Source organism: Hydra vulgaris, chromosome 12 (genome assembly GCF_038396675.1).
Source record: "Hydra vulgaris chromosome 12, alternate assembly HydraT2T_AEP".
NCBI classification, from domain to species: Eukaryota; Metazoa; Cnidaria; class Hydrozoa; order Anthoathecata; family Hydridae; genus Hydra; species Hydra vulgaris.
This window is the reverse complement of record NC_088931.1, coordinates 22,898,853-22,915,000: the sequence shown is the minus strand read 5'-3', so window position 1 is coordinate 22,915,000 and position 16,148 is coordinate 22,898,853. Positions and strand designations below refer to the sequence as shown.

Here is a 16,148-nt window from a genome sequence, read left to right as displayed (position 1 = left end):
AAAAGTAAAAAACTTGTTTCATGTAACATTAGTCATTTTTATATTTTTATAGTTTCATATATCGATTGACTTCTTAGTATTGAGTAATCAGTTTAAATATAGTATTTGCCCAGTAGAGTTAATAACATTGATATTAACTAAATAACATTAACAAGTAGCAGTTTTTATAATGATTTAAATAAGCTAAGATATAAAATGTGCAATTATTTTTCTTCTTTAACCTTGTTAACTTTAAAGATTAAAGTTCTTATTTTATTATAAGTTAATTGTTGTATGTAGCTATTGTTGTAAAGAACATTTGTCTTTTTTTTTACTTTTTTTTTCTTTTACTTTTTCCTGCCATTTGCAAAGTCATTGCAATAAATTAATTATTTTAAAATAATTTTAAAATTATCAATTGCGTGTAGGCACATTTTTTTTCTATTATTGAATTGAAATAGAATCATTAAACATCAACCCATCAAAATGGTGGAAACTAAAAAGAGACAAACAACACTTTCATTTTTAACACAACTAGGATCATAGCTTAAACCACCTGTTGAAAAGAAAAAACTCTACAATAGAAATTCATTAAACTTATTTTTGAAAATACATTTTTAGTCAAAACTTCATTTTATGGAGCATTGAACGTTTTATGTTTGAAGTGGGTCCAAATATGGCGGGATGCCATTCCGTCACCTTTTTATAAAGTATAAACCAACCCGCCACCTTTTTATGAATCTCTCTATATGTAAATGATTAGGTAGGATGGTATTTTTAATTTACTGAATACCATCCTGTTACTTTTTTTTCTCCACTTCTAGCACTGTATATGTATATATATATATATATATATATATATATATATATATATATATATATATATACATATATATATGTATATATATATATGTATATATGTATGTATATATATATGTATATATATATATGTATATATATATATGTATATGTATATGTATATATATGTATATATATATATATATATATGTATATATATGCATATATATGCATATATATATATACATACACACATGTATATTTATATATAAATATATATATATATATATAAGTATATATACAGGTGTATATACATGTATATATATGTATATAGATGTATATAGATGTATATACATGTGTATATATGTATATACATGTGTATATATGTATATACATGTGTATATATGTATATACATGTGTATATATGTATATACATGTGTATATATATATACACATATATATATATATATATATATATATATATATATATATATATATATATATATATATGTATATATACAGGCTTTGTTTGAAATAAAAAATGCTGAATACATTAGCCTAATATGAATTTAACATCGTAAATTTCTGTTTGTTTTTTTATTTTTTAAAGACTTTTTTAAATTACTGCAATATTATTAGTTACTGCAAAACGAGTTAAATATTATTTAACTCGTTTTTATTATTACTAATAGAGAGTGTTAATTTTCTTTTATTTTTTATTTTTAATATTAATTAATTAAGTTTAATATTGTATTTTTAAAAATGTTTGATTTAAACAAATATGTTTATTTTCTTGACATTTGTATAAAAGAAATAAAATATGTTGAATATTTTTAAATGATCATTTCTTAAAATTCACATTGCGGCTTTGCAACTGAAATTAATTTATATTTAAAAAAAATTAGCGAGTAGCAAATTAAAAAATTATGCTATTTATTTACTTTATTTATTGAAAGTTTATTTTTTTAATCAGCTATTTTGTTGTGAAAGCAAAGATTTATTTTCCAAACACCATTTATTAAAATTTTATTGCTGTATATATCATTTTTTTAAAAATAATCGCAGCACTTTAACTTGTGTTATGAAAAAAAGTTTAACTTATGATTTGTGCAAATTTTTGATGCAGCCATGGAACACATTTATTTAAAATTTAATTTAGAGTAAAAAAAAAAAAGAAAATGTTTAGGAAGGTAAGCTAAACAAACAATTGTGATAAAAATGAGCTAATTTTTTTTTAAGAATGAGTAATATTTACATATTGAACAATATTTAGTAATATTTTAAAATAAATTTGACAGTTAAGTTAAACCCAAGCATTACCTTTAATTTTAATAAACTTAATTAAATGTATTTTCTTAATCAGAATTAAATTATATTTTTTAAATCAAAATTAAATTACTTTTTTTTTTATCAGAAAAAAATTATAAAAATTACAATTTTGATAAAAATTTGATATTTTGATAAAATATAAATTAAATTTTATATATAAAATTTTTATATATAAAATTTAATTTAAATTTTATATATAAAAATTTTATATATAAAATTTAAATTAAATCATATATTTTTATCAGAATTAAATTATATAATTATGATCTTTGCTTCAAGTATTAGCCTTTTTCAAGCGAAAAAATCAATCATTTACTATAAAAAATATAAACAAAATATCATAATATAAATCAAGATAAATTAAAATTTAATTTTTTTTTATTAATAATATATTTTGTATTATTAAATAGAAATTTAAGTAAATTTTTTTTATTGCAATCAAAAGTTGTATAAATATTTTTGTGCTCCTGAGATTATAAATAAAAGTTTTTATTGTATATACTTATTTTATGTTTTTTATTACGTTTTGTTTAAAAACTTCATATACAAAACAAGTTGTCGCTAACTATAAACAATTTTGTTTTCTGTTACTAAATATTTTGATAAAATAATTAGCTTAATAGAGATTAAGTTTTCGTAGTTTTATAGCGTTTATATCTAACATAATTGTCATTCAAACTTTTGTAACAATCTTTTTTACATAATCGTTATTAATAAGTTAATGTAGTTTTTTATAAAATAATTTATTTTTTAACTTTTAAATAAAGAATAATTTAAAATTTAGAAACAGATAAAAATGAGATGTTAGAAAATGATAAAAAAGGCATAAAACTTCTTAAAGCATATGTAAATTGCTGGCAGCTTAATGCTTTAAAACAAGGCCTGATATATAGATATATATATATATATATATATATATATATATATATATATATTTATTTATTTATTTATATATTTATATATGTATATTAGTACAAACACTTATCTAAATAAATGTTCAAAGCTGTAGTCAAGGTCGCAAAACAAAATATTATTTGTGTGGTCATATAATCGTGTGAAGTTACACACCCTCTCTGACCAAGACATATATGAATCAGTGTTTTTTAAAAGGGCTGATTTGCTCAAAACCCCTTTTTGAGAAAACTAATAAAAACTCTTTATATCTCTTAATACTAAATATACAGAATTTGTATAATATATTTTCAAAAAAATGTATGCAAGAGTAATATCTTAGTACACTTTGATAATTGTTAAAACATTTCATTTGTTAATAACTTTATGAATTTTTTGAAATGAAATTTCAAAAATTTGAAAGGTTATTTACAATTTTCCTTTTTTTTGTGCCTTTTTTAAAAAGTTATTAAAATTTTTCGTCCTTTTTGTATAACTAAAATTTGTGCTAGTCTTTGCAGCTCTTTTATTAGGTTGTAATTGTTCGATATAATCTTATTGGAATTTAACGCTTGGCATATATACTAAGTTACAATATACAAAAATATAACAGCTGTGACAAGGATATAATTGTTGGTTTCTAATACATGAGATTGAAGAAGTTTTAGGAAATGTGTTGTGTCTTTAAAGTATGCTGGTAATTGTTTAGCAACTGGCTGAATAAATTCTGTGATTAAGAACAATAAGTTGTCGATTGGTGTGTCACAACCAGAAGCAATTGGTCTTAAGGGAATGCCTATCTTATGAATTTTGGGAAGGCCATAAAACACTTGTATTGAAGGGGTGTTTTTAAATGTCGGAGCTCTGATATTTTTTTATCAATCATATGATGAAGAGTCATATAATCAATAAGGTTTTTAACATCTATCGCTATACTTTTTTTGGATCTTCTGAGAGTAGTTTGTATGTGTTTTTATCTGATAAAAGTTGAGAGATCTTCTCTTCATAGTCAGTTTTGTCTAAAATATGAATACCCCCTCCTTTGTCGGCCTTTTTTATGGTAATTGTGAAATTAAACATAAGGGAGTTTAGTGTGTGAATAGGTTTAGGAGTTAAATTTTTTTCATCTTTTGGTAGTTGTGAGAAAACAAGTGCGGTTATATCACATTCTACCAAGTAAAGATAACCTATAATAGCTTTTGTTTTTCGTCATAGGGGAGACCAATTTGATTTTTTATGAAATGGATGCCTCGTTATCTCTTTGGTCAAATAGAGTTGTTGAAGAAGGGTTGTTTTGAATCTTTCAAAAGCCATTATGTGAATATTAAGTGATGTATTTGTAATTGAAGGAACAAAATTTAATCCCAAACTTAAAAGCTCTTTTTCATTGTCTGTAATGAGATTTTTGAATTGTTGGTTACTAATTTATTGTTAAATTGATGTGAGAAATTAGACTTAGCTTGAATGATTTCTTTTTTATATTGCCTCATGTTACTATGTGGTGTTGACCAATTAACAGTTTTGTGATATCACCATGTATAAAATGTGATACAAAAATAATGTAAAATACTGGGGAATTGTAGGGTGTGAAATAAAAAAATTATTTTTATTCTACAATCCAAATCAACGTAATCTTGAAACTATGCGGTAGTGGTGTAGTGATAGAGCACTCGCTTCATAAGCCAGAGGTTCCAAGTTTGATCTCCACCACATTTCTGGTAGTACCGAGCTAAACTTGTTTCTCCACACAGCGGCCTTGTTCGTCAAGGTTTGTATTTCGGTGTTAGAGTTGAGAAAGGGTTATAACCACAAGTAGCCTCCTTGTTTGTAGAGGCCTTCATGGCCTTAGGGAGGTGAACTAACATTAAAAAAAAACAAAAAACGATAACTAAATAAAGTTTTCTCTACGGTCAAAGGTAATGTTATTTTGAGACTATAACAAAAACATAATAAAACATAGATCAAAAATCAAATATTTCAGGAAGGAAAACAAATCAAAACTCCTTAAAAACTAATAACTATGTACTTTAAAATAATGTTTTAGTGTGCCAATGATAAATATAATACATATATATGAGTTAATAACTAAAATAGCTATCAGTAAGCTTAAAGTTTTAGCATTTTATTCTAGTTCTTCCTCAAAGTCACTATCAGGGAAATTCTCACATTCATCCGTTGGCTAGGAGTACAGCTCGTTATAAAACTCATTGAATTCTTCAGCAATGAAATCCTTTAATTTGCTAAGGTCTTCCACCTTCGCTTTTTTCGGTATAACTTTGCCACATGGATAAGCCAAACTGTCCGCCTGTGGTACAGCACTGGTATATTTGGACATAAAAAAAGTATGACAGATCAAGCCGTTAATATTGGTGATTGCTTTAATGTAGCCTTTTTTATCATGTTCATATACACAATGAGACAGGTTACTAATAGAAAAGTCAATCTTCTTTTCTTTTGGGATATTTTTACTCTTGGTTTTTGAAGAAATGCAAGGTTATTTGTAATGTTTTTTTTAAAAAGACCTAATAAAAGAAGAAAAAGGCCTAATAAAGTTGCAACTTTATTAGGCCTTTTTCTTCTTTGACCTTCATTGTACATATATACATGATTTTTTTTATCTTTAACGTTATGTATAAAAAAAACATTGACTGATAGCTGTCTCATGTAATAAAGTTGTTGGACAGGTATTTTTTGGAAAGCTTATTGTCATCATATAGTCAAATGTCAATGATAACATGTGCTTCTCTTTTGAGCCATCTTCTGACATTTCATGTTTTAGAGCTTTGTAAAATTTTTAACTCCTGCGCTTATGAACATCTAAATCAGCCTGTGCTGCTCTTTTAGCTACATCATTGAGACCTGATGATTTCAATTTAAGATTTAATTCTTCACACTTGCAACAAGTGTCCATTTGTTGGTGCCCAAACCTAGAGTTAAAATTTTCTTTTAAATGGTTCCAGTAAAAAGACTTGCTCACTTTTAAATCTAAGCTTTTTTCACAAAAAGGTTGCCACATTGTCTATATATTTAATCTTGCATTGAGGTAATATACTTTTTTCCTAAATAATGCATTTCCTTGAGTGGAAATGATCTTACGTGATTACTAACAATGTCATAAACATTCTGAGAAAGACAATTAGTAATACCTTTTCCTCTTTTATCTTCAAGGGCTATTCCAATAACTTTAAGGTTCCTTATTCTCCGTAATCTTTTTTCACTAATACTTAGTACTGATGCACTGTAATATATCTCTATGCGTACATTGCCTAGAATCACAGGACACAAGAAGCTGTTTAGCTGCTTTGGTTTTTTCAAGATCCTTTTGATGTGGCACTCTTTTAACTTTAGTGACATCTATCAATCTTTGAATATAGAAATCTTGTTTGTATTTGCTTTTTATATCATAAAATTTGGAAAAGATATCCACACAGTTAGCCTCTCCAAAGTTGTCCAAACACTTTTTATTGCACCTTAAAAAAGCAATCAGAAAAATTAATGTACAATTAATACAAGTTGAAAAACATTTTTATTAAAGCACACAGCATTATTTATAATCTTAAACACAGAACAACATGGAGTAGCCACAAAAGTTGTTGGAAAATTACCAAATCAATTTGAGAGTTTTTGACTTTTTAGTGCTTCAACCTGTTATACTCTCAAGAACTATATAGACTTACTATAACAAAATTTAACTATTCAGTGTATGTTAACTATCTGGAAAAAAAATCATAATAAAACTTGGGCAATGGCATATTGAACTACTATGCAAGAAAGGTTTAATATGTAAAACCTGTAAATTAAATTCTGGGTATGAATAATAAACATATTTTTAGTATTATAATTATTTTGACTAGCAGTAGGCAACCCGTAATACAGATTAAAAATAGATAAATCACTAATAACAATTTAACTTGTGTATGTATAATCTGAAAAATATAATAATATACAAAGTTTATATAAAGCTGCTGCTGTCACAGTTTTTCAGCAGAAGAATGCTATAAATGTTTTAGTTAAATTAGTGCTGCGCTCTCCTTCGTAAAAGCTGGGACAATAGCAGTATCTATATACAATATAATCTGTTTAGTTCTGCTTGCTCTTATTTGTTTTGGCATTAGTTAACGACATAAAAAAAGACCACATGACTTAAGTTATTAGGTTCTTTTTTATAACAGCAATCAGCAAAGAAGGAAAGCCAAGTACGACAGACAATACTTAAAAAAAAAAGAAAAAGAAAGATAATCTTAAACTACAAAAGCATCATTTTACATATTTATTATTGCTTTAGAAAATAACAAATTAAAAAAAAAATTCAGCCTGATATATAACAGCCTGGTAGCACATACACTGAAAGTCATATTTAAGCTAGTTTAATGCCCTAGTTCTACACAATAGTAACTATATTGAGTAGATTAAAATATGATCATTATAATCAATTGCGACCAATCTTTCAGCAATTATTAGTTATTGGTATTTTCAAAAAGTTTAAATTCTATTTAAAAAATCTGTAAGAACATCTGAAATTCATAAATCATGAAGTAAGTGACTCGTAAAACATTTCTTAAACGGTAGTGGTGTAGTGGTAGAGCGCTCGCTTCATAAGCAGGAGGTTCTGAGTTCGATTCCCACACGTCCCTGGTAGTACCGCCCTCAACTTGTTTCTCCGCGCAGCGGCCTTGTTTGTCAAGGTTCGTATTTCAGAGTTATAGAGTTGGGAGAGGGTTATAATCACAAGTAGCCTCCTCATTTGTAGTGGCCTTCTTGGCCTTGGGGAGGTGAATTACAAAAAAAAACATGATCATTATCAATTATGGTACCAAAAAATAAATAAGAGCTTAGTAATAACAGAATATTCCAATAATGCTCCTCTTTATTAATAAACCTTCGTTAAAAAGAAAGAGAATATATAGCACAAAATGGCTATAGCACAATTAACAATTAAAAAAAGATCTTTTAATGTTACCACTAAACAAAATTCTTACCTCAATAGTTTAGAATTCCAGTTTTTTATTAACTGTTGACTAATGATTAACAGAGTAAATTTCATGTCATAACTAAATTAATGTTTTAACAAGTAAGCTAATAAAGCATTGACAACTAAAAAAAAAAGAGAATACAATTATGTTTGTACTTTAAAGTCATTTTACTCATCATACCTGTATAAAAGAGGTATACTAACAACACAAGACTCTACTAAACGACATGAACAGCACAGACTTACATATTACACCTATACACCCATATGCACATACAGCCTGTTACATTGTTTTGCACGTTTTTTGTTCTTTTATAGACAAACTATCTTTGTTTGAACTAATCTTTATTTAGATAATATTTTCTTTTAATTGATAGTAAGTGGTTAGAATCATATCTAAGTATTATAGCTGGTTTAGACTTAGGGTTAGGCTAGGTATTTTGAAATATGCAGTTCTATACTTTATAGATTTATAAACATAAATATTTAATAAATTATAGATTTACAAACATACAATATATTAAAATTATTTTAAATTTATGTTTACATGAAATTTAAATTATATAAAATTTAAGTAAATGTATATTATATATATATATATATATATATATATATATATATATATATATATATATATATATATATATATATATATATATATATATATATATATATATATATATATTACACACACACACACACACACACACACACACACACACACACACACACACACACACACACACACACACACACACACACATAGATATAATTATATGTAAATCATTTTAGATTAAATGTTTAAACTTACCTGCAAGTACTTTGGTAGAACTTTATTTCCCTTATGATTTATGTATGACTGTCCCATTAAACTTGCTTGTTTTATTTTGTTATGTTTGTACTCACATAGATTACTTTCTTTCCTTTTTCTAAGACTTGGAATAATGAGATCCATAACTGAACTATTTATAGTACTAATTATAACAAAAACATATGAGGAGCTATTTACATTTTCTGCGTACTACGCCTAAAAACAGCTGGAGAGATATTTTTTTGAAAAGAGCGTGTTTCACCTTCACCAAATTCACCTTTTTAATAAAAATCAAAAACTTTCTGGTGGTTTTATTTGTGTAAGAAAATAAAATTTAAACACTTAGAAGAACACAAAACACACAAAAAGTGAATTTAAAAAATCAAGCCTAGTCAAATCAGCCTTAAAAAGCTTTAAAAAACATTGATTTATATATATATATATATATATATATATATATATATATATATATATATATATATATAAATATATATATATATATATATATATATATATATATATATATATATATATATATATATATATATATAATCTTTGTTGATGAAACACAGTTTCAAAAATTCATCAGATTTCTGATGAATCTTTGTTGATGAAACACAGTGTTAAATGGAAAAAATTTTTGTTAAGTGATTTTCTACTAATATATAATTGCTCTGTTCTTTTAAGAACATTGAGCACTCTATTGTGTAGAATACTTTTTAAAGTTGTTTAAATATATATATATATATATATATATATATATATATATATATATATATATATATATATATATATATATATATATCGTTTGTTATTTTCCACTGCCAAAATTAATACAAGTTGAGGAAAAAAGTAGATAAGATTATAACAAACAAAAAAAATATTTTTTGACATACAATATTTTCACGACTTTTTTCAGTCATTTGTGCTGCACTAGCCCACAAGATTTTGGTTTAATTTTTTTACATAAAAAATTTGTTAAAAAAAAACTTTTTTTACAAATAAATAGCAATTAGTTTTCTCGCTTTACTGTCCATTGATAAAAACAGTAAAGTTTAGCGAAGACATTTGAAAAACAAATTTAAAAATTGTCCAAAATTTTTCTAATGTTAATTTACTGAAATTTTTTAATGAAATTTTTAGGAACCTAATTAAAACATATTTTTCAAGTTTTTAAACACATTTTTTTAAACAGAGCAATTGTAATGTTCATTATCTCTAGTAGTTCGTATTAACATTTGAAATTGGGCAATATAAAAGAAACGATTTCGTACATGCATCAAATGCGGTAAATAATTTATTAAAGAAGTTATTTTTTTATTTCATTTATTCTGTCATTAACAAAATTTATTAATTAATATTTTTTACTAATAAATAACAATTTATTTTCTTATTTTTCCTATTATATAAGTATTGAAAAAAAACATCAAATATAGCAAAAACATTTTTAAAAGTGAAACGACGTATAGACAAATAAATGTGAGAATAAAAATTAACAAAATTTCTTATAGTTCTAGTGTATATAGCAAATTAGTATCTTAATTATATGGACTGATAAAAATTGTGAGTAAATTGCATATCAAAACTTTCAATTGTTGTTAAATCGTAAGGGTAGGGTGGGGTAATCTGAGCCTATTTTTACCTATTTCTGACTCTGAGTTAAAAAAAACAATGTTTAGGTATCGGCTTTTTGACAAAAGATGTCTTAAAATCATGATTGGACATTTGGGTTATGACTTTTTGAGTTTTAAAAAAAAAAATTATTTCCTGCGTCATAAAATGATGAACTTTTGTTAGAAAACATTGAAAACATGTTTAATTCCTCTTGGTTGTAAAAAAAGGTCACCCCACAATTAAAATTACAAATCGTCATTTATTTAATCTTGTTACTGCTACTACTAATATATGTGGCTTTGCTGAAAATCATTTAAAACTTGTATAGATTAGAAGTGCTCAGATCTTTAAAACATTTTGGAAAATTCCAGAATATTTTAGACGACTTTAGAACATTCTGGAACAATTTAGAACATTCTGGAGCAACTAAGAATATTCTAGAACAATTTAGAATGTTCTAGAACAATTTAGAACATTCTGGAACAATTTAGACTGTGTATATAGCTACTTATCTAGTTTTATAGTGATTAAAGAAGCAACACATGGCGATGTACAAGCCTAGCAATAGTAGCATTCAGAAGAGGATGTCTGGGCCAATAATCTGGTAAAATTTGAAGACTCTCATAAAAGAAGAAGAAATGGTTCCTTAGGAAGAATATTCACTGGAAGAAAAGTTCAGAATGCGTCTCCAAAAGCAAATTATTGGACGCTACCATTTCCTTGAACCAAAAATTGAAGGAAGAAAGGAGCGAACAGCGGATGTTTCCAAAGAAGTCACCAAATTGTGGAAGAATAAACTGAATTTTCCTCATGTATCTGATCATGTTATACGATCAATGTTTGATAAAATACTGAAATGTTATGATGAGTGTGTCAAGCGCGGAAGCTATGAACCCCTTGATGAAATTTTTTGATATTACTAAAGTGGATGGAATGTGGTTATCTTCCAAGGACAAGCGATTGTACCATCTCCAAGTGGAAAGCAAAGGAACATATCAATCAGCTATTTATGAGTCAACAATCAAACAGGCAATCAAGTTGAAAAAAGAAATGATTAAAAGTTGCTTATGGAAAGTTGGTCCTTACACTTTGATGGCAAGTACATCAACAGAGTTGATTATCAAGTGGTTGTCCTTAAAAATGAAAAGAAGAGAAGTCAAATTGGATGTCCTGGGCTTGGTAGATGGCTGGGGAAAAACTATTGCTCAAAGAATTTCTCAAGTCCTCAATGAATTTCACCTATAGAATTCAATACAGATGATTGTTGCAGATACCACCAGCGTTAACACTGGAAAAAAGAATGGTGTTGTTGTAATATTGCAACAAATGTTCACAGAGAAACGCATCAACAAACCTCAGTTTATCAGTTGTCAACACCATGTATTAGATAGAATCCTCTGTTTGGTGATGGATGAAGAACTTGGAAGTAAAACACAATCGTCGAACATCGAATATCCATTTGTATCTCAACTGTTGAAAGAGTACGAACAACTGAAAACACAGTTTGATAACAGAATAGAAGTAATTCTCGAAACATCAGGCTCGAGAGATGATATGAAATTTTTGTTTCATCTCGACTGTTCCGATTTTTTGATGAAAAGGGGCATTTTTCATTGATCAGGTTTCAGAAATTACCCAACATCAGCAATGTGAGGTGGAATTCCAGAGCTATACTAGCGATCCTGGTGTTTTAGTTCCTTCAACAAAGACAGTTCTGCAGATAGTCGATTTGTATTGTATGGCTGAGCAGACCATTGGTTTACAGACCAACTGTACAATGAAAACAACTTTAATAACTTGGCTGAAGTACTGAATCCATACAAAAAGGCTTTAAGCTCTTTGAATAATCACTGGAAGCAAGTGCCATCCATACTACAGATCCCCAGAAGTAATCAATGAGCAGAGCGAGCAATCAAACTAATGAAGGAAATGTATTTTTCATGCAAAAATAAAGACAAATTGCATCTTCTATTCCTTCTATGCAATAAGCAAGAGCATGGTCAACGGTCTGAGTCATTGTTGGATTGAAAATTTATTGTGTTACATGACTATGGCATTCTAAATACATTTGAATAAGTAGTAGTAGTACTTATGTCAAAATCGATTTTTCAATGGCGGGGTGAACTTTCTTCAAAAGATATGCAAATAATAGTTTATTTCGTGCTTTTTTGGTAAAAGTTCATCAAACTACAGTACATTAGCTTAGGGTTGAAAAAAAGTCATAACCCTATTGGACATCCTACTAAACAAATTTAACAAAAAACTATTACTTAAAATACTATCAATAGGTCTGGGGAGCCTTTATTTGAAGATGTCTATATACCCCAACATTACTCCATGTAGTAGGGGTAATGTGGGTCTACATAAAATGTTGGTAGTTCTGGTTTAAAATACTGCTCCTTATGAAAAATCTGACATACATTCTATGTGCACGCACCTTTTTCATAGTATATATACAAGGTTTTAATTTAAAAAGTAGTCTTGAGATATTTTTATTGAAAAGTGTATACATACACAGCACAACAATAAAAATTAAAAACTCGAAGAAATAAAAGTAAAAAAATAGTGATTTTAAACAGAAATAATAATGTTTTAATATGTTTCATAAAAAATAACTATTTTTTTGATCACTGCACTTTTATGGTAACATTCGTACTATTTGGGACTCTTCTTAGATCTTTTTGGTTATTTCTTTGGTACTTCAGTAGAGTTTTTTTTGTGCGTTTTTTCCTGACTTTTTGTTCCTCAATTAACCGTCCTTTGACTTTCTCATTTATAAGGAGTTCTCCACATTTTGCTTGTACTCTCTTCCTTTTTTGTTTTTGTTGTTCTATTATTGCTGCTGTTTCTGCAGATATATTAGGACATATGATTGACCTAAAGCTTCTTGCATAGCTGATCTTGGTGTTTGTAATCTTGGAGATTTAGGGCTATAACGTTCAGGTGGTTGATTAAGAAAGTCAATACCTATTATTCTTTCCATCTTTTCTTTACTTAATGGTGAGATTCCTGTACCACGAAATCCTGCTATAGCATTTGCTGGAGAGAGTCTCTGACACAATTGTTTCAATAATCCTGTAAATGCTGTCTTATCAATATTTTTTGTGTTATGTTTCTTTTGCAAATCGCTTTAAAGTTTTTCTCCACTCATTCTTTAATGGTCCGAAGACAGCTACATCTAACGGTTGTATTGCGTGTGAGCAATTTGGCGGAAAACAAACAGTTTGGATATGGTTGTCCATGGCCGCTTTTATGGTACCATATGTTAAATGACTGCCATAAAGCAAGAGTATTGGTTTTTGATCGTGGTCAACAAATGGTATAAAGTGCTCGACTAACCTAAACGAAGAATGTATTTACTTCTATTGAATCATTTGTACTGTCTTCAAGAACAACAAAGGCTATTCAGTGTAAATACATTAATAAAAAAAGGAAAAGAAAAAAAAGTTAAAAGAAAAAAATGAAAATTATAAAATTCAAGTAAAATACTTTGCTTTTTGGATGTACAAATACTCTCTTCATTAAGTGATTTGTGGAGAGCCCAGTCTCGTAAAGGTTATACTACTTGGTATAATCTTATTATTATGAATTACATCAGATAAAATAGTAAAAAATTTATCTACAATTTCACATGTTAAACTTTTAGTTCTTGAAAACGTAAGTGTTTCGGTTTACATAATTGAAGTTTATCAACATGACACTTCCTAAAAGAAATTATCCAATATTTCCCAGAAATACCATTTTAAAAGGAGTTTTTATCCTTTTAAAATGGAAAAATTTAGCAACTAAATTACAAATGTCAAAAGAATCTAATGGAAGACCATATCTTTGACAAGACTGCACTGCAGCTACAATCATAGTTTCTACATTATCACTCAGCACATATTTTTAACCTTCACGCTAATTTGCATTAAATTCTTGTTGTTTTATTCTTCGTCTTAATGTTTCTCTAGGAACAGAACATTCTTTAGCAGCATGATAAATAGTCTTTTTTTCCTCACATACTAACATCTTGTTCTTTCCAAACTATTAGCATTGTACTTGGGTTTTATTTTTTTATTGTAACATCTTGGCATTTTTTAAATACTTTCTAAAGTTATATTTATGAAAAATCTGTTTAATTTTTAGTGAAATAAATTAGCATAAATCATAACATATCACAAAAAAAATATTTTAACACCAAATAGGTCTTATATAATATTTTATTTGACCTAGGTGAACATATTATTTTATACAAACAAATACACATGTTTCTTAATATAAACTTCAAAGATGTAAACTTCAGACATAAATGTTTAAGTTCTAAAGAATTATTAACACGAAAATAGTTAGGTCTGATGAAACTAATAGGTTTATAATGTTACTAACAACAACTTCGATAATATAATTAAAAAGTATATTATCCTTAAAATATAGTAATTTAACTATCAAAATAACCATTTATCATATACTTGTACCTTATTTGAATATATTTTCTCTGAAGTTTAAAAATGGAGAAATAAATGACTTGGTTGATGTATCTAGCATTTTAGCTAAAAAAGTGCTGTTTCTAACAGCATAGCTAGGTTATATTTTAAAATTAATTAGCCTAATATGTTATAACAAAGTGGTAAAAATTACAACTTTATACCTAAAGCCATTATCAATATAACAGATAAATATAAATTAGACCCAGATTACCCTGTAGACCCACATTACCCCACCCTACCCTATAAACGATAATGTTTTTTTCAACAACAACTTTAAAAAAAAGAATACAAAAGTTTCTTAAAAATTTTATTAAAAATAAAAAACTGTTTACTTTTTTTAATGATTTAGTTTTCTAGTTTATTTAATTAAACTTGATATTTTATTACAATTTTGTTTCCTTTTTTTAGGATTGTTTTTTTTTTTCTTAGTAATAAGTTTAGCTTTTTGCCACGAATTATTGAAACGCTTTATAAGTTAAAAGATGCAAACTGCTGTGGTCAGTTAGTTTAAAAAAATTACTTAAAACATGGACAAGCAAAGTGTACGACCGCATGCGTCTCCCAGGAAGGCTTGCTTTATATATATATATATATATATATATATATATATATATATATATATATATATATATATATATATATAGTATATATATATATATATGTATATATATATATATATGTATATATATATATATATATATATATATATATATATATATATATATATATATATATATATATATATATATATATATATAAAAAGTAAAAAGAAAAAGACAACTTTATCTTTTCATCGAAATGTAAATGATTTATTTATTTTTTCTTTTATATTACTACAAGGAGTTTTTAAAAATTCTTTTTTGTTTTCTTTATTTACCTAACAAAGGATTCAAAAATTTAATTATTCTTTTACTATGTTTTATTTTCTATGAATAAATGAAAGATGTGTTTATACGAAGCATAAAATGGTTTAAAAAAAAGGTTTAATTATCTTTTTTTATTATAATGTGTAATTACTTAATAGCATTTATTTATTTGAAAACTTCCTATTTTTAAATCAGTTAAAAAAAATACAATTTAAATTAAATGTACATGATTATTTGAACTTTTTTCTTTATTTTAAAGGGTTTTCTATATTAATAATAAAAACATTAATAAAGATTTCATTATTATTGATTTGATTTTCTATTCCAAATGTGATTAAAAACTTAAATTATCTTGAAGTTTTTTGACGTTTATTTTAGTTGAGTGATTTTTATTTTTGTGTATTCTTTTTTATTTCTTT

At 26.3% G+C, this 16,148-nt stretch overlaps 1 protein-coding gene across 2 annotated transcripts in view; it reads left to right on the top strand.

The window, feature by feature from the left end:
• Positions 1-16,148, top strand: part of LOC136088586 (histone deacetylase 11-like) — a 50,859-nt gene that overhangs the window by 3,235 nt on the left and 31,476 nt on the right. The gene's annotated exons all lie outside the window — the stretch shown is intronic.